Source organism: Haliotis rufescens, unplaced genomic scaffold, assembly GCF_023055435.1.
Source record: "Haliotis rufescens isolate VD_foot unplaced genomic scaffold, xgHalRufe1.0.p SCAF_6, whole genome shotgun sequence".
NCBI lineage: Eukaryota > Metazoa > Mollusca > Gastropoda > Lepetellida > Haliotidae > Haliotis > Haliotis rufescens.
The window spans coordinates 35,051,896-35,074,163 of NW_025964334.1; positions in this window are offsets into that span (position 1 = coordinate 35,051,896).

Sequence of the window (22,268 nt, forward strand, 5' to 3'; positions counted from 1 at the left end):
GTTGTGTGTGACGGTGGGTAGTCTGTCTATGTTGTGTGTGACGGTGGGTGGTCTGTCTATGTTGTATGTGACGGTGGGTGGTATTTCTATGTTGTGTGTGACGGTGGGTAGTCTGTCAATGTTGTGTGTGACGGTGGGTGGTCTGTCTATGTTGTATGTGACGGTGGGTGGTATTTCTATGTTGTGTGTGACGGTGGGTGGTCTGTCTATGTTGTGTGTGACGGTGGTATTTCTATGTTGTGTATGACGGTGTGTGGTCTTTCTATGTTGTGTATGACGGTGGGTGGTCTGCCAATGTTGTGTGTGACAATGGGTGGTCTGTCAATGTTGTGTGTGACGGTGGGTAGTCTGTCTATGTTGTGTGTGACGGTGGGTGGCCTGTCTATATTGTGTATGACGGTGGGTGGTCGGTCAATGTTGTGTGTGACGGTGTTTGGTCTCTTTCTACGTTGTGTATGACGGTGGGTGGTCTTTCTATGTTGTGTGTGACAATGGGTGGTATTTCTATGTTGTGTATGACGGTGGGTGGTCTGTAAATATTGTGTGTGTGACAGTGTGTGGTCTGTCTATGTTGTGTGTGACGGTGGGGGGTCTGTCAATGTTGTGTGTGACGGTGTTTGGTCTTTTTCTACGTTGTGTATGACGGTGGGTGGTCTTTCTATGTTGTGTGTGACGGTGGGTGGTATTTCTATGTTGTGTATGACGGTGGGTGGTCTGTAAATATTGTGTGTGTGACAGTGTGTGGTCTGTCTATGTTGTGTGTGACGGTGGGGGGTCTGTCAATGTTGTGTGTGACGGTGTGTGGTATTTCTATGTTGTGTGTGACGGTGTGTGGTCTGTCTATGTTGTGTGTGACGGTGGGTGGTCTGTCTATACTGTGTGTGACGGTGGGTGGTATTTCTATGTTGTGTGTGACGGTGGGTAGTCTGTCAATGTTGTGTGTGACGGTGGGTGGTCTGTCTATGTTGTATGTGACGGTGGGTGGTATTTCTATGTTGTGTGTGACGGTGGGTGGTCTGTCAATGTTGTGTGTGACGGTGTGTGGTCTTTCTATGTTGTGTGTGACGGTGGGTGGTCTGTCTATGTTGTGTGTGACGGTGGTATTTCTATGTTGTGTGTGACGGTGTGTGGTCTGTCTATGTTGTGTGTTGCGGTGGGTGGTATTTCTATGTTGTGTGTGACGGTGGGTGGTATTTCTATGTTGTCTGTAACGTGGATTGTATTTCTATGTTGTGTGTGACGGTGGGTAGTCTGTCAATGTTGTGTGTGACGGTGGGTGGTCTGTCTATGTTTTATGTGACGGTGGGTGGTATTTCTATGTTGTTTGTGACGGTGGGTGGTCTGTCAATGTTGTGTGTGACGGTGTGTGGTCTTTCTATGTTGTGTGTGACGGTAGGTGGTCTTTCTATGTTGTGTGTAACGGGGAGGTGGGGTGGTCTTTCTATGTTGTGTGTGACGGTGGGTAGTCTGTCAATGTTGTGTGTGACGGTTGGTGGTCTGTCTATGTTATGTGTGACGCTGGGTGGTCTGTCTATGTTGTGTGTGACGGTGGGTGGTCTATCTATGTTGTGTGTGACGGTGGGTGGTCTGTCTATGTTGTGTGTAACGGTTGGTGGTCTGTCTATGTTGTGTGTGACGGTGGGTAGTCTGTCAATGTTGTGTTTTACGGTGGGTGGTCTGTCTATGTTGTGTGTAACGGTTGGTGGTCTGTCTATGTTGTGTGTGACGGTGGGTAGTCTGTCAACCTTGTGTGTGACGAGGGGTGGTCTTTCTGTGTTGTGTGTGACGGTGGGTAGTTTGTCAACCTTGTGTGTGACGGTGGGTGGTCTGTCTATGTTGTGTGTAACGGTGGGTGGTCTGTCTATGTTGTGTGTGACGGTGGGTAGTCTGTCAACGTGGTGTGTGACGGGGGGTGGTCTTTCTGTGTTGTGTGTGACGGTGGGTTGTTCTAGATCTGTCTAGATTGAGTTTTACACTTGGGAGGCCTGTCGGTGTTGTTTGTGACGGTAGGATGGTCAGTCTTTGATGTTTGTAATGATGCGTGCTCTGTCTACGTTGTCTGTAATGATGCGTGCTCTGTCTACGTTGTCTGTAATGATGGTGATGTTCACCTGTGTTGTTCGTTACAGTAGAGGGTCTGGCTGCGTTGGGTGTGACGGAGTTCCTGGTTAGACATCTCCACAGAACTTTTGTTACAAGTTGTGTGATGCGATTAAATTAAATTGGATGTGGAGGCTACATGACGTGATTGATGGCGTGGGACGTTGTTCGTAAACATTACTTTATTTGACCGAGGCTCCTTTATTTACATCCCGTCGTGATATAGCAGGAATAATATTGCTAACTGCGGCTTAGAACAAACCCTAAAATCAAAATAACAAACCAAAACACTTACGACTTAATGAAAATAATACCTCGCACTCTTTGATATTCATAAAACCGACAAATGGACTGTTTTTGTCTTGTGATTTATGTGTTCACCTGTAGCGTCGAACATTAACCATTAACCCAAAGATTTTAACTTAATCATTGGCTAAGCTGCATTTTATCCGAGTTGAAACGTGCACTTTAAATGATTGTGTACATGCTATTTGTATCCTTCATTATGATGAATAGTTTATATCGTATATTAATATCACCCGTTTAACGATTGGCATGGTACATTATTAAAACGTATTTTCAAAGGCATGATAGATACCAATCTTTGATAGCTTTTGACTAATGGTTACAAGCGTACATTTGGGACCAAAGCAATTAGGCCTTACATTAAAACCTGTGTCATTTATCGATTAGTAGTGCCTGGCTTTGACTTTGAGTTCAGAGATCGAGTAGAACGCATGTAAACTTGTCACATAACGAAAATTAATGAGATTGCCGGAAACCAACAACGTGGAAACAAACGTCAACATGTTTACATATAAATCGTACAACGACAGTCAATTATTCGACAAAGTAACTTTCGCTCTATTTTCTATTCGCACCTAGTTGGTGTATCAAAAATTAATAACGGAATAAATAATATATGAGTTGTAATTAAAGAAAACATTTCCTTCCACTGAACGCATGAATATTTTATGTGTGCTATGAATAATTTACTTAGTACTCCAATTATCCGTCGAGTTCGTTTTGAATAATTCACTTTGGGAGGAAATTGAATAAATGACGACCTTACGGCGGGAGATCCTGCGGCAGCCAAAGTGTGGAAGCCTATCAAAGTTTAACATGTTCCACGTACGTCCACTTCAGCTAACACAGACACACATATGTGTATATATACATGTATAAAAGATCGTATTACTCAAGGCAATATTTTTGTTTATTGATCTTAAGCCGCGACTATATCTAAATGTACCGCATCAAAGGTCATGGATGCCTCCACATACAATAGTCGTCAGTAATGATTTTCCCGTATACCACAGCAGTAACGGAAATTTCTTGCATATATTCAGCAGCCTATATGTGGTCAGATATCTAGGTTTAGTCCATACAATAGCAGACAGTTGCGGATATCTATATTATATCATAGCAGACAGTTGCGGATATCTATATTATATTATAGCAGACGGTCGCGGGTTTCCATGTCTGTATTACATAGACGCGTGGAAACCCCTGCATGGACAACAGGAAATATTCGCGGATATCTCAGCATATACTACATCGGGTACATATGTACATTCTATAGCAAGACAGCCGCTAATATATCTGAATATACTACAAGCGAGAGCCATGAATATATGTTCACACTGTGACGGTAAGTTGCGGACATATCTGTATGTAGTGTAGCAGACAGTGACGAATGTATACATCGATGAAATAACTGTATGTTCTATAGCAGACGCGGAAATCTCTGTAAATATTGTTGCAGATAGTCGCGGATATCTCTGTAAATATTGTTGCAGAGAGTCGCGGATATCTCTGTAAACATTATTGCAGAGAGTCGCGGATATCTTTGTAAATATTGTTACAAACAGTCGCGGATATCTTTGTAAATATTGTTGCAGACAGTCGCGGATATCTTTGTAAATATTGTTGCAGACAGTCGCTAATGTCTCTGTAAATATTGTTGCAGACAGTCGCTAATGTCTCTGTAAATATTGTTGCAGACAGTCGCGGATATCTCTGTAAATATTGTTGCAGACAGTCGCAAATGCCTCTGTAAATATTGTTGCAGACAGTCGCGGATATCTCTGTAAATATTGTTGCAGACAGTCGCGGATACCTCTGTAAATATTGTTGCAGACTGTTGCGGATATATCTGTAAATATTGTTGCAGGCAGTCGCGGATATCTCTGTATATATTGTTGCAGACAGTCGCGGATCTGTCTGCATATATCGTTGCAGACAGTCCAGGATATCTCTTTAAATGCTTTTACGGACAGCTATGGATAATTCTGTATATGTTATTGCAGACAGTCCAGGATATCTCAGTAAATAGTTTTATAGACAGCCATGGATATTTCTGGAAATATTGTTGCAGACCGTCGCGGATAGCACATTAAATGTTGTCACACTTTAGCGGAAATATCCTGATGCTTTGTTGCAGACAGTTGCGGAAATATTCTATCTCGGACACACCTAGCAAGTCGCAAATATCTACACTGTATCACTCACAATCGTACTCTGATGGAGATAGTTATTGAAAAATAAATAAAAATCAATATATCATTATAATAACAGAAATAACAGTCCATTAATAAAAAGGAGTCTTCTATATTTTTTTTTACCCTGCTGGTGCCTTTAGGAAAATCGTAAATTGTCTGCATTTTGTGGCAGGAATTCTATGAATGTTGGAAATAAATGATCAAGTTGTACTCGTTAAGTATAGCATGACCAACACAATGATATATCTGTTTCTTAGGAATCTACAATGCATTATTCATATATCGTTTGAAAACTATCTCACTCCTCTGAAGGGCATCGTTTCACGGAACATTATTGTATTAATTTATACTACAGGTGAAAATGCCACACATATATATATATATATATATATATATATATATATATATATATATTCATGTATGTGCTTCATGTTTCATTCTGATGTGTTTAGCAGCAAAATAATTTAGTTCTGTGTATCATTTAAGTTCAGTGAACAACTATACCCATTCGGGTCCAATTCTAATTTATTAGTCACCTGAATTAGTGAAACTAGTACATCGGGTTCATCATCATTATCATCATCTTATAATTATCACTTTTAACATTACATCTTTGATGGTAAGAGTGGAAGTCGGGTGATGAAGGGGCAAGTTGATGCCCCGAAAGAAAGAAAGTTTTTTATCTTTAACAGTATCATGTCTTCATTATAAGAATAGTTAAGAGTATTATTTTTTCACAAAGATATCATTTCATTGAAAAATATAAATAATATTTTGTAACGAGATATGGACACACGATATATAGTTGGTGCCTTGATGATTTTTTATTCATGTTGATAGACATTTCATGGCCTGCAATTATCAACTAAACACCAGGTTGAAAGAAGCTTTGTTTATCAGACATTTGGGTACAAGAGTACTCGTATTAAACAATATATCGTTTTCATATGTGTCAATACTTTCATATATACCAGAAAAGATATAACCTGTACAGCTGTTACATATACATATGTTCATTTGCATAACTCGTAAAACTGAACCCAATTTTATGAAATGCCAAAGCGATCATTTTCGTTTCAAATAATTCATAAACATGATATGATTTTAATAACTTATTTTCTTTGAATATTTCATGAATACTTATCGTGAAACAATGTAGACATGTCGGAAAAGGTTTCAAGCAGGATAAGATGTATTGTTGGTCTGATTTCCGTCAATCGAACGGCGTAATCTCCGTGTATTTTGTGTCACTACTAAATGGAATAGCAACACTTGACATTTGGTAAAATATATCATAAATATTATAGTACAAAACTCTCTCTTAAAATCATGCATGTTTCATGCATACTAAAATATCCAATGCAGTTTGTGTAATTTTGTACTAAGAAGAAAAAAGTTGAGGTCGACTTGACGGGAGATGTACCGATAAGCTGTTCTTGTAAATCAATATACTGATTGGCGACGCACAGTTGCCGCGCATGTGGTCCTCGTATGGCGCGGTAACCGAGTGTTGTGCACCGCGCAACATCAGGCATGAAGCAGTGCCAGTGTTGTGATACTGACAGTTTATGAATGAGTGAGTTTGGTTTTACACCGCTTTAAACAGAAATTCTTCACATTTTTTCTTCAAAAAGACGCAGTTAGTTGTACATTTCTTTGTTTGAGGGTGGAGCGCATTTATGTTGTTGAAATATTGCTAAAAGCGGCGTAAAACCATACTCGTTCACCCGTTTCTGTTTTCCTTTCTTAGAGTGAGTGAGTGAGTTTCTGTTTTCCACTCTTAGAGTGAGTGAGTGAGTGAGTTATGGTTTATAGTCACATCGGCAATATTTAAGCCATATCGTGACTAAATCAAGTTATATAGTCATGAAACACAAAACTGAACTATAAAACCTGTCGACAAAGGACAGTACAATAACTAGTCCTTTCTTAGAAATAATGACATATGCATTTTAGTTTGACATTAGGTTGTTTTGTATGGCGGGCATGTGTTGACGCGGATAGTAAGTAAATGAGTTTTGTTGAACACTGCTGAACAGTGTTTAAGTTATATCCCGGTTTTAAAGCTTCATGCGTGTGGAAAGTCTTAAAGTCTCCAAGTTGACCACGTTGGTGAAACCCGTGAGCACAGGTATGATGCTGACAACCCAAGGGACATAATCAGGGTAAATCTGGGATTCGAACCAGGATCGTCGGTTTCCGACAAGCCGGCAGGACACAAGTATGGGCACTTGTACCCCGACCTTTCATGAAGGAGCTGTTTAGTCAGCAAGGTTCAGCTTTAAGTATTTGAATGGCTGGGAACACAAGGACAAGTTACACAAAACGATCTTAGCGCTAAGACTACTGAAAATCTTTGTCTTTGTATGGGAGTTACTATTGTCGTAGGGAGTGGTTTATTTGTTTTTCCCCGACCAGTAAAGAATCGATTCTGGGCCAGCAGTGGTCGATGTGATGAGCAACGCCTCACGATGTTCTGGAAAGATGACGAGAGCAACAAGCCATATCGAAAAAAAGGGTATTTTTTGTTTGTTTAACGCTGCGCTCAGCAATATTCCAGCTATACGACGGCGGCCTGTAAATAATCGAGTCTGAAAAAGACAACCCAGTAATTGGCATCATGCTCATCAATCTACGCAGTGGGGATACGATGACGTGCTTCAACCAAATCATCGAGTCTGACCACCCGATCCCCTTAGTCCACCATGGGTTGTTGAAGACCTATTCTAACTATTCGGATCTTCACGGATGAGGTCTCGAGAATGGGTGCTGTAACACTACCCAAATATGAGCAAGTTTTTAATAAGAAGCAAAAGCTTGTTCCACGCACTTCCTCAGCCGACTTAAACTTGAGAAAGTAAAATGTTTATACCCTGTTAGCATTAACATATGAACATCGACGGCCCGTCGCGTAGTTGACAGCATTGCCACAACTACACAACATGCAACCTTTGTGAAAGTCCAATCCCCATAAACGTGAATTACCAGCAACTTCGCCTGTCTCAGAATAAATAGGAAATAGAACATTGAGGCAACACAGAAACCATATGGAGCTGTGTGAAATGGATTAGGGTCGGGATGGTGTATGTATGTGTATCGGATGGTGGATTACATAAGTTGTATCAAATAAAATTTTCCAAAGTGTTTAATAGTCCAGATACGAGTTGACGTGCATTATCCAAAGTAAAGGTCTTAAATGAGAGTTAAGTCAACGTCCAAACCGATATACAGTAAACTACGGTTATAACGAACACGCTTAAAACGAACTGACGGATATAACGAACTTTCTTTTTGGTCCCGACAATTTGCTGTAGTTATGCTGTATATATGCTTATAACGAACTACGGTTATAACGAACTAAAATTAGTAGTCCCTTTGAGTTCGTTATAACCGTACTTTACTGTATGTATAAACGAACATTTAACCGTGTTATGCTACTTGTTCGTTTTTGCCTCATGTGAACTTACCCGAGATGTTTGATTTATGAGCAAATCGAAATTTGATATCTATTATGTCTTTCTAAATATACACCAATTTTTTTCAAACATTGGAATAATGAAACTTGATCTATACTTGATGTTCTTAATGTATATACATGGAATAAAGATGCACTGAAGCAGACAGAGAGTTGTCTTCATTTGCCATGTTTTCCAATGAGCATAAATATCTCATTTCGATATGAAGCGACAAGGTTCAGTGCAAAGGGGGTTACCTTTCGAAAAAACCAAATCGAAAAAAATATTGATAAAATTGACTCAATAAATATTTACAGCAAGACACATTGATCAACATGTGACCTGACATGATTTAATAATTTAAGCGTTAACGTGAAGGATTATACCACCTGTGACACGTGAGAGTGAAAGTGTAACAACATGCATATTCCTGTAGCGTTGCCTTGACAAAGGAGCCTGGTACGTTTATACTAGCGTGCATACATGTCAACGAGGACATAAATACCTACTTAAGTGCATGTATAAAAAAAAGATTATCATGAACTCTTATCTTTATCAGACAGAATAATGTGTATCACCGGTATTAGAATCTACGTCAGCAAATTATATATACAACACACCTGCATCAGGTAGATGGTTAATAAAAGCATCTCATGTGATGACAGGTCTTCATCACCACTGACTTGGCCAATAGGGTGTAGATTATTAATCTGCAGATTATTAATTTATTGGTTATGAAAATATAAAATGATAGGATTGACTTCGTGGGAAGTAAAATGACTTTAAGTGATAATATCAATGAATATTTACAAGACCTTGTGTCACTCAGTTTCTGGTCAGTAAAATCATACAAGAACACATAATTTATGTATCCCATGGTCAGTGAATCCTGGCACGCATAAGGGACGCAACTCTACTTAGCGAATAATTGTGTCCTTTTCAAATGATGTACACCACGAGTACATGTTAACGGCAGTATTGGCTGTCTGAATAAAATATAAAGTGCATATGTACAGAATGAGATATGGAATTAAAAGGTTTTCCTTCGAGGACAGATCTTGTTTCCAGGTTCGATTGTATTTTAATAAATCAATATAAATAAGTGTACATTTTCTATTAAAAAGTCACACACAGTAATTTTAAAATCAGACCTAAATTGTCAATTAAATCACAACGTCTAGTTAATTATACATACTAATTGTTTTCAAATGGCATTGATAGTGCATTAATTGTCTCCAAAGAAACCTGCAAACGAATATCGTTAATATTCCTTTAATTATTAAACTAATGTTAGAAGGTTGTTACAGTTGAATTCGTTGTTTTGAAATGAAAGGATGTAGAGAACCAAGGGGCAGAGATGACGAGGAGGTGTGTGGTGTGTGGTGTGTGGTGTGGTGTGTGGTGTGGTGTGGTGTGGTGTGGTGTGGTGTGGTGTGGTGTGGTGTGGTGTGGTGTGGTGTGTGTTGTGTGTGGTGTGTGGTGTGTTGTGTGGGATGTGGGGTGTGGTGTGTGAGGTGTGTGGTGTGTGGTGTGTGGTGTGTGGTGTGTGGTGTAGAGTGTGGGGTGTGTGGTGTAGAGTGTGTGGTGTGGTGTGTGTGGTGTGTGGTGTGTGGTGTGGGATGTGGGGTGTGGTGTGTGTGGTGTGTGGTGTGTGGTGTAGAGTGTGTGGTGTGTGGTGTGGTGTGTGGTGTGTGGTGTGTGGTGTGTGTGGTGTGTGGTGTGGGGTGTGGTGTGTGTGGTGTGTGGTGTGTGGTTTGTGGGGTGGGGTGTGGGGTGTGGGGTGTGGGGTGTGGGGTGTGTGGTGTGGAGTGTGGGGTGTGGTGTGTGGGCTGTGGGGTGTGTGGTGTGTGTGTTGGGTGTGGGGTGTGGGGGTGCGGCGAGTTTGTTTGTGTATCTGTAGTAGGGTAGTGTGTAACTTATGTATGGTTGTGTTGAAGGGTAGTGTGTAACGTATGTATGGTTACGTTGAAGGGTAGTGTGTAACTTATGTATGGTCGTGTTGAAGGGTAGTGTGTAACTTATGTATGGTCGTGTTGAAGGGTAGTGCGTAACTTATGTATGGTTGTGTTGAAGGGTAGTGTGTAACGTATGTATGGTTGTGTTGAAGGGTAATGTGTAACTTATGTATGGTTGTGTTGAAGGGTAGTGTGTAACTTACGTATGGTTGTGTTAAAGGGTAGTGTGTAACTTATGTATGGTTGTGTTGAAGGGTAGTGCGTAACTTATGTATGGTCGTGTTGAAGGGTAGTGCGTAACTTATGTATGGTTGTGTTTAAGGGTAGTGTGTAACTTATGTATGGTTGTGTTGAAGGGTAGTGCGTAACTTATGTATGGTCGTGTTGAAGGGTAGTGTGTAACTTATGTATGGTTGTGTTGAAGGGTAGTGCGTAACTTATGTATGGTTGTGTTGAAGGGTAGTGTGTAACGTATGTATGGTTGTGTTGAAGGGTAATTAATGTGTAACTTATGTATGGTTGTGTTGAAGGGTAGTGTGTAACTTATGTATGGTTGTGTTGAAGGGTAGTGTGTAACTTATTCTTCTTTGGGTTAAGGGTAGTGCGTAACTTTGGGTCGTGCACGATTTATTTTGGGTAGTCATTATCTTACTATGGATTGTGTTGAAGTTTAGTGCTTAACGTAGTATTGGCTGTGTTGAAGGTAGTGGAGAACATACCTTGGGTAGAAGTGAAGGTCGTTGACAACTTACGTAGTGTTGTGTTGAAGGGATGTCATTTCAATGGGATGTGGTGAACACACACCTAGCTAGTGCAGACCGTTATATCCGTCGTCATTCCCGCATATAGTCGACAAACAACTATTCAATCCATGTTACATGTCTTCATACCTGTGCATAGTGATCAAAATCCATACAGCGTGGTATACAGCAATTTAGAGTGCCACAGAGCTTCATTGGGCAATATAGCATCACACAGTGCGTAGCCTAGAGCTGCAGACTGCTGTCCAGAGCAGAGAGCAGAGAGCATCGGGGAACATTACAGAAATGGAGAGAGAGCAGCAGACGTTAGAGAACATAAGAGTGCAGGAGAGACAGATAGCAGCAAAGAGCAGCGGAGAGCATTAGAGAGCAGGAGAGAGAGAGAGCAGCAGATAACATCGATGAGCAGGAGGGAGCAGGAGAAAGGATCGGAGAGGAGAGAGCAGGAGAGAGAGAGAGAGAGAGAGAGAGAGAGAGAGAGAGAGAGAGAGAGAGAGAGAGAGAGGAGAGAGAGAGAGAGCAGCTGACAGCAGCAGAGAACAGGAGAGAGTAGAAGAGAGAGGCATAGAGTACCGGAGAGCAGGAGAGCGGGAGAACATTAGAGAAAGCATCGGAGAGCAGGAGAGAGCAGGAGAGAGAGAGAGCAGCGGCGGCAAAGAACAGGAGAGAGCATCGGGGAACATTACAGAAGTGGAGAGAGAGCAGCAGAGAGCATAAGAGGACAGGAGAGAGAGAGAGCAGGAGGAGAGATAGCAGCAAAGAGCATCGGGGAGCATTAGAGAGCAGGAGAGAGAACAGCAGAGAGAGAGAGGTAGAGAGTACCGGAGAGCAGGAGGCAGCATCGGAGAACATTAGAGAGTGCATCGGAGAGCATGAGCAAGCATGAGAGAGAGAGAGAGAGAGAGAGAGAGAGAGAGAGAGAGAGAGAGAGAGAGAGAGAGAGAGAGAGAGAGAGCAGCAGCAGAGAACAGGAGAGAGCATCGGAAAGCAGGAGAGAGTAGGAGAGAGAGAGAGCATCGGGGAGCATTAGAGAGCAGGAGAGAGAGAGAGAGAGAGAGAGAGAGCAGCAGAGAGCACCGGAGAGCATAAAAGAGAGCAGCAAAGAGCATCGGAGAGCAAGAGAGAAAACAGCAGAGCATCAGGGAGCATTAGAGAGCATTACAGAACAGGAGACAGAGCAGCAATAGTCACGTGGGGTATACTGGCCAATTAATATAAATATAAAACGTAAACACCAGAGAATATACTACGAAACAGGTTCCATTGGATGTAAAAGTCAAATTTGCGGTGAAAGTGGATCACAGAAATTTAGTGACGACACCAGGTGTTCGCGAAAAGGGTAAGCATGTCGACCCAAGTGTCGATGCGTTGGAATCATTTTCAACATACACATTCCACTATCTTTACCCTTCACTTCACCCTGCCTCCTCAGAGCACGTTGTGCCTTCGATGCATTTGAAATCAATATTGCCATTTGCTAATTGCATTTCGCTGAACAATTTTAACCTTGTTCTAATTCCACATGGACTGGAGTGTTTGTGAGACAATTTGGAGTATGCCTGGAAATATAGCAGCTTTTTAACGACGCGGTTTACGTTCAATAATAACATTTTACTGTTACAAATATTGTACTTCCATTGATTATATTGGACCAACTGTGTCTGGTACTGTAATAACATTCAATGTCTTAGCTCCGGAAACACATCCACCCATATCCCACACAAAGTGTTACACTTTGACCAACAACCCAATCATGAGTAAGTTACTTGGGTTCGATTCCCGACATAGGTACAATGTGTGAAGCCAATTTCTGGTGTCCCCGTGGATTATACTGGGTATGGGTGGCCAACAAGCATCTTGTCATATTTCGTACCACTCTCCTGGCTTGATGTTCACGACGATATTGTCTGAATGCAAGATGGTGGTGTCTGAATGCAAGATGACGTCTGAATGCAAGATGATATTGTCTGACTGAAGATGATGTTGTCTGAGCAAGATGACGTTTTCTGAATGCACGATGACGTTTTTGAATGCAAGATGACATTGTCTGAATGCAAGATGACGTTGTCTGACTGAAGATGATGTTGTCTGAGCAGGATGACGTTGTCTGAATGCAAGGTGATAGTGTCTGAATGCAAGATGACGTTGTCTGAATGCAAGGTGACGTCTGAATGCAAGACGATATTGTCTGACTGAAGATGATGTGAGGTGAAATTGGGTTTAACGTCGCGTCCAAGATTATTGCACTTATATAGCGACGTGCATGCACGTGTATGTGTGTGTGTGGCTGCTTGTACTAGTCCGGACTGATGCCGATTTATAGTGCTAGCTCACTGAGATACCATGCCGCAGTTTAACATGAATACCCCACTCAGACACAGTATACTGACTCCGAGCCGACCAGTCCTTGTTTTAGCCCCTTAATGCCTAGCGCCAGACAGGGTAACAACAAGTACAATCTTTTAACGTCTTTTTGTATGACGCGGCCCGGGATCGAACCCTGGACCTTCCGCTCTCCGGGCGGACGCTCTACCACAAGACCACGGAGGCGGTCGACTGAAGATGATGTTGTCTGAGCGAGATGACGTTGTCTGAATGCACGATGACGTTTTCTGTATGCAAGGTAATATTGACTGAATGCAAGATGACGGTTTCTGAATGCAAGATGACGGTTTCTGAATGCCAGATGATGTTGTCTGAATACTAGATGATGTTGTTTGAATGCAAGATGATTATGCCTGAATGCAAGATGACGGTTTCTGAATGCCAGATGATGTTGTCTGAATGCCAGATGATGTGTCTGAATGCACGATGACGTTTTCTGTATGCAAGGTGATATTGACTGAATGCCAGATGATGTTGTCTGAATACTAGATGATGTTGTCTGAATGCAAGATGACGTTTTCTGAATGCAAGATGACGTTTTCTGAATGCAAGATGATGTGTCTGAATGCTAGATGATGTTGTCTGAATGCAAGATGATGTTGTTTGAATGCAAGATGATGTCTGAATGCAAGATGACGTTGTCTGAATACCAGATGATGTGTCTGAATGCTAGATGATGTTGTCTGAATACTAGATGATGTTGCCTGAATGCAAGATGACGTTTTCTGAATGCAAGATGACGTTGTCTGAATGCAAGATGATGTGTCCGAATGCTAGATGATGTGTCTGAATGCAAGATGATGTTGTCTGAATGCAAGATGATGTGTCCGAATGCTAGATGATGTGTCTGAATGCAAGATGATGTTGTCTGAATGCAAGATGATGTGTCTGAATGCTAGATGATGTGTCTGAATGCAAGATAATGTTGTCTGAATGCAAGATGTTGTTTTCTGAATGCAAAATGATGTTGTCTGAATACTAGATGATGTTGTCTGAATGCAAGATGATATTGTCTGAATGCAAGATGACGTTTTCTGAATGCAAAATGATGTTGTCTGAATGCAAGATGATTTTGTCTGAATGCAAGATGACGTCTGAATGCAAGATGATGTTGTCTGAATGCAAGATGATTTTGTCTGAATGCAAGATGACGTCTGAATGCCAGATGATGTTGTCTGAGTGCTAGATGATGATGTCAGAATACTAGATGATGTTTTCTAAATGCAAGATTGTGTGTCTGAATGCAAGATGACGTTGTCCGAACGCAAAATGATGCCTGGGGTTTGCGAGCCAGTGAATGAAAGCATGGGTAGCAGACCACGCCACGCAGTCAACACGTCACATGGCCAGGCAAACCGATCCTCTGTCATCGGCTCTTATAACACTCATGGGAGGCGGGGGACCTGTGGTTCCCGGATATCTCAACTGGGTGGCTGTGGATTGACTTCTAGATGCTCAGACAATAAGACAAATCCTGCTGCATTTGTCTAAATAAGTTAAATTTAACGACGCTTGATTTACGGCAGTTCAACTTTTTGAAGGAGAAAAACCAAACGTCATTTCAGATCGTAGACGTTTTATTACTTTGGGAAACCCAGAGGCTCGTGTTTATTGCTGACAACGCAAGAATTGTCATCTGGGCGAAACTTAGAATCGTCCCATGATACTGACATTCCCATTGGACAACGCTACTCCTTAAGCAGTAGGTGAGTGAATACCTTTTTGTTGGCTGTCACACATTAATATTGTACCCACGTGGAAAATGAAACCCTGCCTTTTTGCGTGATGAGCTAACATTTTAAACCACTAGAATTTCCCACCGCTCATAAGCAATAAGAAACTGATAAGAAACAAACATACATGTATTGTAGTTTTAGTTATTATTGGACTCTAATGCTATGGAATAAAGGGCAATTGTGTGAAGAAGTTTGCCTGATAATGTATGTCTTTGTGTGCCCAATGTATTCAATATTAGGCAACCATTTCTCGGTGTTTACTCGATGTAATCAAATATTAGGCAACCATGTGTAGGTGTTTACCAAATGTAATCAAATATTAGACAACCATGTGTCGGTGAAAACCCAACTTATGTAATCAAGTATTAGGCAACCATGTGTAGGTGTTTACCCATTGTAATCAAGTATGAGGCAACGCTATGTAGATGTGTACCCAAAAATGAATGTATTCAATATAAGGTAACATAGTCTCGGTGTTTACTCAATGTAATAAATTATTAGGCAACCACGTGTAGGTGATTACGTATTATTATCAAATATTAGGCAACCATGTATAGGTGTTTACCAATTGTAATCAAATATAAGCAACCATGTATAGTTGTGTACCCATTGTAATCAAGTATCAGGCAACTATATGTAGATGTTTACCAAATGTAATCAAGTATAAGGCAACTATGTGTAGGTGTTTACCCAATGTAATCAAATGTTAGGCAACTATGTGTGGGCGTTTACCCAATTTAATCAAGTATAAGCCAACTGTGTGTAGGTGTTTACGCAATGTAATCAAGTATTAGGCTACTGTGTGTAGGTGTTTACCAGATGTAATCAAATATTAGGCAACCGTGTGTAGGCGTTTACCCAATTTAATCAAGTATGAGCAAACATTAGTAGGTGTTTACCGAATGTAATCAAGTATCAGGCAACTGTGTGTAGGTGTTTACGCAATTTAATCAAGTATAAGCCAACTGTGTGTAGGTGTTTACGCAATGTAATCAAATATTGGGCAACCGTGTGTAGGTGTTTACCCAATTTAATCAAGTATGAGCAAACATTAGTAGGTTTTTACCGAATGTAATCAAATATTAGGCAACTATGTGTAGGTGTTTACGCAATGTAATCAAATATTAAGCAACTATGTGTAGGAGTTTACCCAATGTAATCAAGTATTAGGCAACTATGTTTCGGTGTTAACGAAATGTAATCAAGTATTAGGCTAGGTGTTTACGCAATGTAATCAAATATTAGGCAACAATGTGTAGGTGTTTACCCAATGTAATCAAGCATTAGGCAACCATGTCTCAGTGTTTACGCAATGTAATCAAGTATTAGGCATCTATGTGTAGGTGTTTACCGAATGGAATCAAATATTTGGCAAACATGTGTAGGTGTTTACCAATATATTGTAATCAAGTATTAGGCAACCATCTGCAGGTGTTATTTCTGTTGAGTACTAATGTAGCAATATGGTTAATACAATGTTTAAAATCCAAGATTTCTTCACCCCATATAGAAAAGCATGTATTTCTGGTAATGTTTTGTCGAACTTATTCTAATAAACCAATTGTATTCGGATTCGAAGTTTTCTGCCCTGACTGAACGCATGACACGGAACACTAGTACAGCGCGCAGCGAGCTATACATATTGCCTGTTATATATCTATGGGAATAAGCATATGCAATATTCAATAGCGCTCTCTGACTACAAATGTGTGCATTGTTAAAACACACACTTGTGGTATGAATAAAATATGTCTTTAGTCGATATACATGTCATCCACAGAAACAACATTGCCGTCATTGGAAAAAGCTGTTCACTGTGAAGAATTGCGAACATGCTTCCCAACCGCTAACACTGGTTATGAACGGGCTCTATTGTATATTGCATTCCGTTTGAGGGCACCCGTGTTCTTTGTATTAGATATGCATCGACGCATGGATAAGAGTTACACTGCGCGTTGATTAAAGAACGAAACGCCAGGGCTATGATGGTAGCCCTTTTCTTTTATCGACTTTTGTTTTTTCTATCGCTTATGAAGCTGATGATGGGTGTTCTGACTATCTCCGAAATGGGTGATGATCTAACTGTCTCTGTTTTTGTGTAATGGGTAATCTGACTGTCTGTGTAATAGGTAATCTGACTGTCTGTGTAATGGGTGATCTGACTGTCTGTGTAATGGGTAATCTAACTGTCTGTGTAATGGGTGATCTGACTGTCTGTGTAATAGGTCATGATCTGACTGTATGTGTAATGGGTAATCTGACTGTCTGTGTAATAGGTGATCTGACTGTCTGTGTAATGGGTAATCTGACTGTCTGTGTAATGGGTGATCTGACTGTCTGTGTAATAGGTCATGATCTGACTGTATGTGTAATGGGTAATCTGACTGTCTGTGTAATAGGTGATCTGACTGTCTGTGTAATTGGTAATCTGACTGTCTGTATAATGGGTGATCTGACTGTCTGTGTAATTGGTGATCTGACTGTCTGTGTAATGAGTGATCTGGGTGTCTGTGTAATGGGCGATCGGACTGTCTGTATACAGGGTGATCTGCTTGTCTGTGTAATGGGCGATCTGACTGTCTGTGTAATGGGTAATCTGACTGTCTGTGTAATGGGTGATCTGACTGTCTGTGTAATAGGTCATGATCTGACTGTATTTGTAATGGGTAATCTGACTGTCTGTGTAATAGGTGATCTGACTGTCTGTGTAATTGGTAATCTGACTGTCTGTATAATGGGTGATCTGACTGTCTGTGTAATTGGTGATCTGACTGTCTGTGTAATGAGTGATCTGGGTGTCTGTGTAATGGGCGATCGGACTGTCTGTATACAGGGTGATCTGCTTGTCTGTGTAATGGGCGATTTGACAGTCAGTATAATTGGAGATCTGACTGTCTGTGTAATGGGTAATCTGATTATCTGTGTAATGGGTGATCTGACATGCTGTTTATCTGATTAATGTGTGGTCTGACAGTATGTGTAATCTGTGATCTGACTCTCTGACTGTCTGTGCAGTGGGTGACCTGACAGTCTGTAAGCTTTGCAATGGGTGACTGACTGACTGACGCACACATTCACTCACTCTCGCACTCTCTCTGGTCCTAAAAGTATTATACATTTCCATTTGAGTCAGATTTCCGTCACTGAGTCAAATTTCCGAATGATTAATTAATAGATTGGAGGTATTTAATGATGGAAATATACTTCTATGTCTGACGTCACCACATTCTGAGACCTATATACACACTTAAATCATGTACATTGCTTTCAATAGTACATGACATACATGTAAGTACCAGAAATAATTTCAAATATTATAATATATAAAACATAACAGAAAAATTACTTTACAATTGGAATATCCCTGCACTATCTTTGTAACAGTAAATGTCTACATTGAATAAGCATATAACAGTTTATCTTATCATTGAATCATAATTGCATTCATTTAAGGCTGATTACGGTTATTTTAATAGTTTTAATCTTTTCATTTCAAGAAAGAGAAAAAAGTCCAAGGTTTCGGCCGTTAAGTAATCGTCACACTCATTTTCCAACTTAAGCTTTATCACCCATGCTATTTCTTAAGTGCCTTCAGAAATATAGTTTAACTCAATTTGAGGGGAAAGTGTAATCTAATTGCTAATGTTTTGAAGTTATATTTGATTGAGGGTGGAATAAAACACTCAGCTATGATTTGCGAATTACTTTATATTTAAAACATCACATGAAACTGTCCAATGAGCGTGGTCTCTCCGAAGTACTACGGTTAAAATGACCCTTGGAACACGGGTAGGCCAGTCGTTAGTCTAAGGTGCCAAAATTCGCTGTGCAGAGTTGCGTCCCTTGATCACGCCAGAAACCTATAATCCTTGGATCGAATCCCGGTTCGCCTCGATTATGAGTCTAGGTTTGTCACATACCTATACTCGTGGGTTTCACCAAAGGGGTAAACGTCGGAGACCTGCACCCTATCGGTCTTTCCTCTCACTTCAAACTGACAAGCCATGACACGAAGCTGAATACTGTCAAATGCGGAGTTATACCCAGGTCACTCACTCTATTGTAAAAATATATACAGTGTTCTATATTGCTTGTAACTAAATTGTTTTTTGTTGTTGTACAAAACTCCCGTGATTAAGGTTTGATTTGATTTGAATATCATATTTAATTTATTGTGGTTTGTGACGTATTTTGAGTATTGTGGATTTTATGTATTTTATGTATTGTGCATGTAATTATTTTATTTATTGTGTTTGTAATGTATTTTGTATATTGTGTTTGTAATGTATTTTATGTATTGTGCATGTAATTATTTTATTTATTGTGTTTGTAATGTATTTTATGTATTGTGCATGTAATGTATTTTATGTATTGTGCGTGTAATGTATTTTATGTATTGTGCGTGTAATGCATTTTATGTATTGTGCATGTAATGTATTTTATGTATTGTGCATGTAATGTATTTTATGTATTGTGCGTGTAATGCATTTATGTATTGTGCGTGTAATGTATTTTATGTATTGTACATGTAATGTATTTTATGTATTGTGCGTGTAATGTATTTTATGTATTGTGCATGTAATGTATTTTATGTATTGTGCATGTAATGTATTTTATGTATTGTGCGTGTAATGTATTTTATGTATTGTGCATGTAATGTATTTTATGTATTGTGCATGTAATGTATTTTATGTATTGTGCATGTAATGTATTTTATGTATTGTGCGTGTAATGTATTTTACGTATTGTGCATGTAATGTATTTTATGTATTGTGCATGTAATGTATTTTATGTATTGTGCATGTAATGTATTTTATGTATTGTGCATGTAATGTATTTTATGTATTGTGCATGTAATGTATTTTATGTATTGTGCATGTAATGTATTTTATGTATTGTGCATGTAATGTATTTTATGTATTGTGCATGTAATGTATTTTATGTATTGTGCGTGTAATGTTTTTTATGTATTGTGCATGTAATGTATTTTATGTATTGTGCATGTAATGTATTTTATGTATTGTGCATGTAATGTATTTTACGTATTGCGCATGTAATATATTTTATGTATTGTACATGTAATGTATTTTATATATTGTCTTCATTATTCACCTAGTTTGGTTTCCATTGAAGGATATTTCTCTTAGGCCGGGAATCCCGATCAGCTGTAGTCAGCACCATCACAAGGCTATTGGGTCGGTTTCAACAGCATGGGTAAACACGTGAGTAACCAACCCAAGATCGCTACATCAGACTGCGCCACGTACGTGAAAGCCTCCTCAACCGCATCCCAAATACCCGGGCTGTGCAGATTCTCCGACCAGACCGTTGAAAACCGTTTTAGAGCCGCGGGTCTACGAGCAAGACTTCCTGTTCGACGCGTCATGATGTGGGCGGTTATCTCTCATCATGGCAGATCGAAAATCTGGCTTTGCGTTTCTTTTTTTGAGCAGTATACTTAGTATCAAATGATTTGCAGCCATGTTAATTTACAGTAAGCACTAACGAATGGGAATCCTCTTTTGGAACATTATGCAATGGGTTTTAAGCACGAAGCCATATCTTCGATGAATGGAGCTTACTGAAGTATTTTTAGATTACCTCATTTGCATATTTATGAGATCGTGATACCTAGTTTATAGGATATCAATAAAAACAAAGCAAAAACAAAATAAACCCAGAAGTTATTTATTAAAAAAAACATAAGAAAAGAACAAGAGTTTATAGAATTGATTTACTACGTATTAACACTATACATTACACGATGAACAATAGTTCTGATTGGACCTCGATACAATTTCTTAAATTCATCATTTAACCTTTGTGTATTACTTCCATAACATCGCGCGCATTGTGTAACATAATAACATATGGATCAAACAGAGAACATAATTTCGGCAAAAGCAATCTTATAGTTGTTCAATACATCTTCATGATGCATCGAACAGTCGTTTAAGGTATTTTAATTGGGACTTGGACTGTTTATCAACACATGTATTGTTTTTGCACTTTGTATTTTTGTTGTTCATATCGTCGAATAGCTGTATCGATTTTTAATCTGTGGCCTTGTCTGTCGTCTATCCCCGTCACCTTACCCATTCACAGTATCATGTGAGAAGCCAGTTGCATAAAATGTTTAAATCCCACTGATCGTATCTGGGAGAGTTGTTATAGCTTTCTATTTTGAACTATGTGGAAATATTTAGCAATCAGGAGACATGCAATATTCATGGACGTTATCTTGCGTTTACAAAATGTCTTTTTCGATGGTAAAAAACGCATTTATCACATATAGGTTATTGTGGTGATTTTTTTACGCTTGATAGCATCAAACCAATATCCCTTTGGATAAAATACACATGAAATTTTGATTAAGATAAATTCATTTGAATTGTTTCGAACTAAGATTCTGAGAAAACAAACTACTTTTAGTGTTGGATTTCAGTCATCTTATTTAAATATTCAAAATAGAACTGCAAGTTTGGAATTAAACATGAATTAGTTTGTATGTACGTATTTAAATATATTTTGATTAAATATCTTTCAATATATTTTGAACATAAAACGCTGATATCAATACAATTTATCAATATTGAATAGTCGAAATCTATACAGGCATGCATTCTCTTAGATATGGAATATTTTAAAATTATAGATTCTATTATTTATGGTAGGGCAGAATACGTTCACCTAAGGATAGATACGTGCTTTTGATATAGTCGGAATCATAAAATTGACTCTGCTATATGATTATGGAAAGGGTTGTGTCACTTTTGTTTATTTTCAATTTTTCAAACAGAAATTTAACACGCGAATGCTTTAGGCACCTTTCTCTCTCGTTTCTATCACGTGATATGGTACCCATATTCATTAAATAAAACTTTACTCGCGACTTCTCATAAACATGATTTGATGACATCACATTTTCACTGTTTCATTCATACAATTTTCACTGCTATTTGCCCTTTACTCCCAGTGGAAGCTGTGAAGGTGGATAATCGAGGTTACTCTCTGGCTTTTGACGTTTAGTGTTTACATGTTGTCCTACGTCAAGGACACGAGCGCCTACCAGGGGAGATAACTCACATATTCACCTCCCTGACAGGCGGAAGAGAAACGGTACAGTGTCAGGACGCATTTTGTCTGGATGCTGAGACAAAATACCTATTTAAATATATTGTGTGGCATATCACTGTTTAGCATATCATCATATACGTACTCCTACCAAAAATCCATGCTTCATGTATCTTTCTTTAATATTATCAGATGTCATTTTAAATCTGTCAGCTCTCTAACTAGTTAGGGGGCAGGGGCGGCCCAGTCGTCCAAGGCGCCGCAATTCGCTGTGCAGAGCTGCGTCCCTTGGGTACGCCAG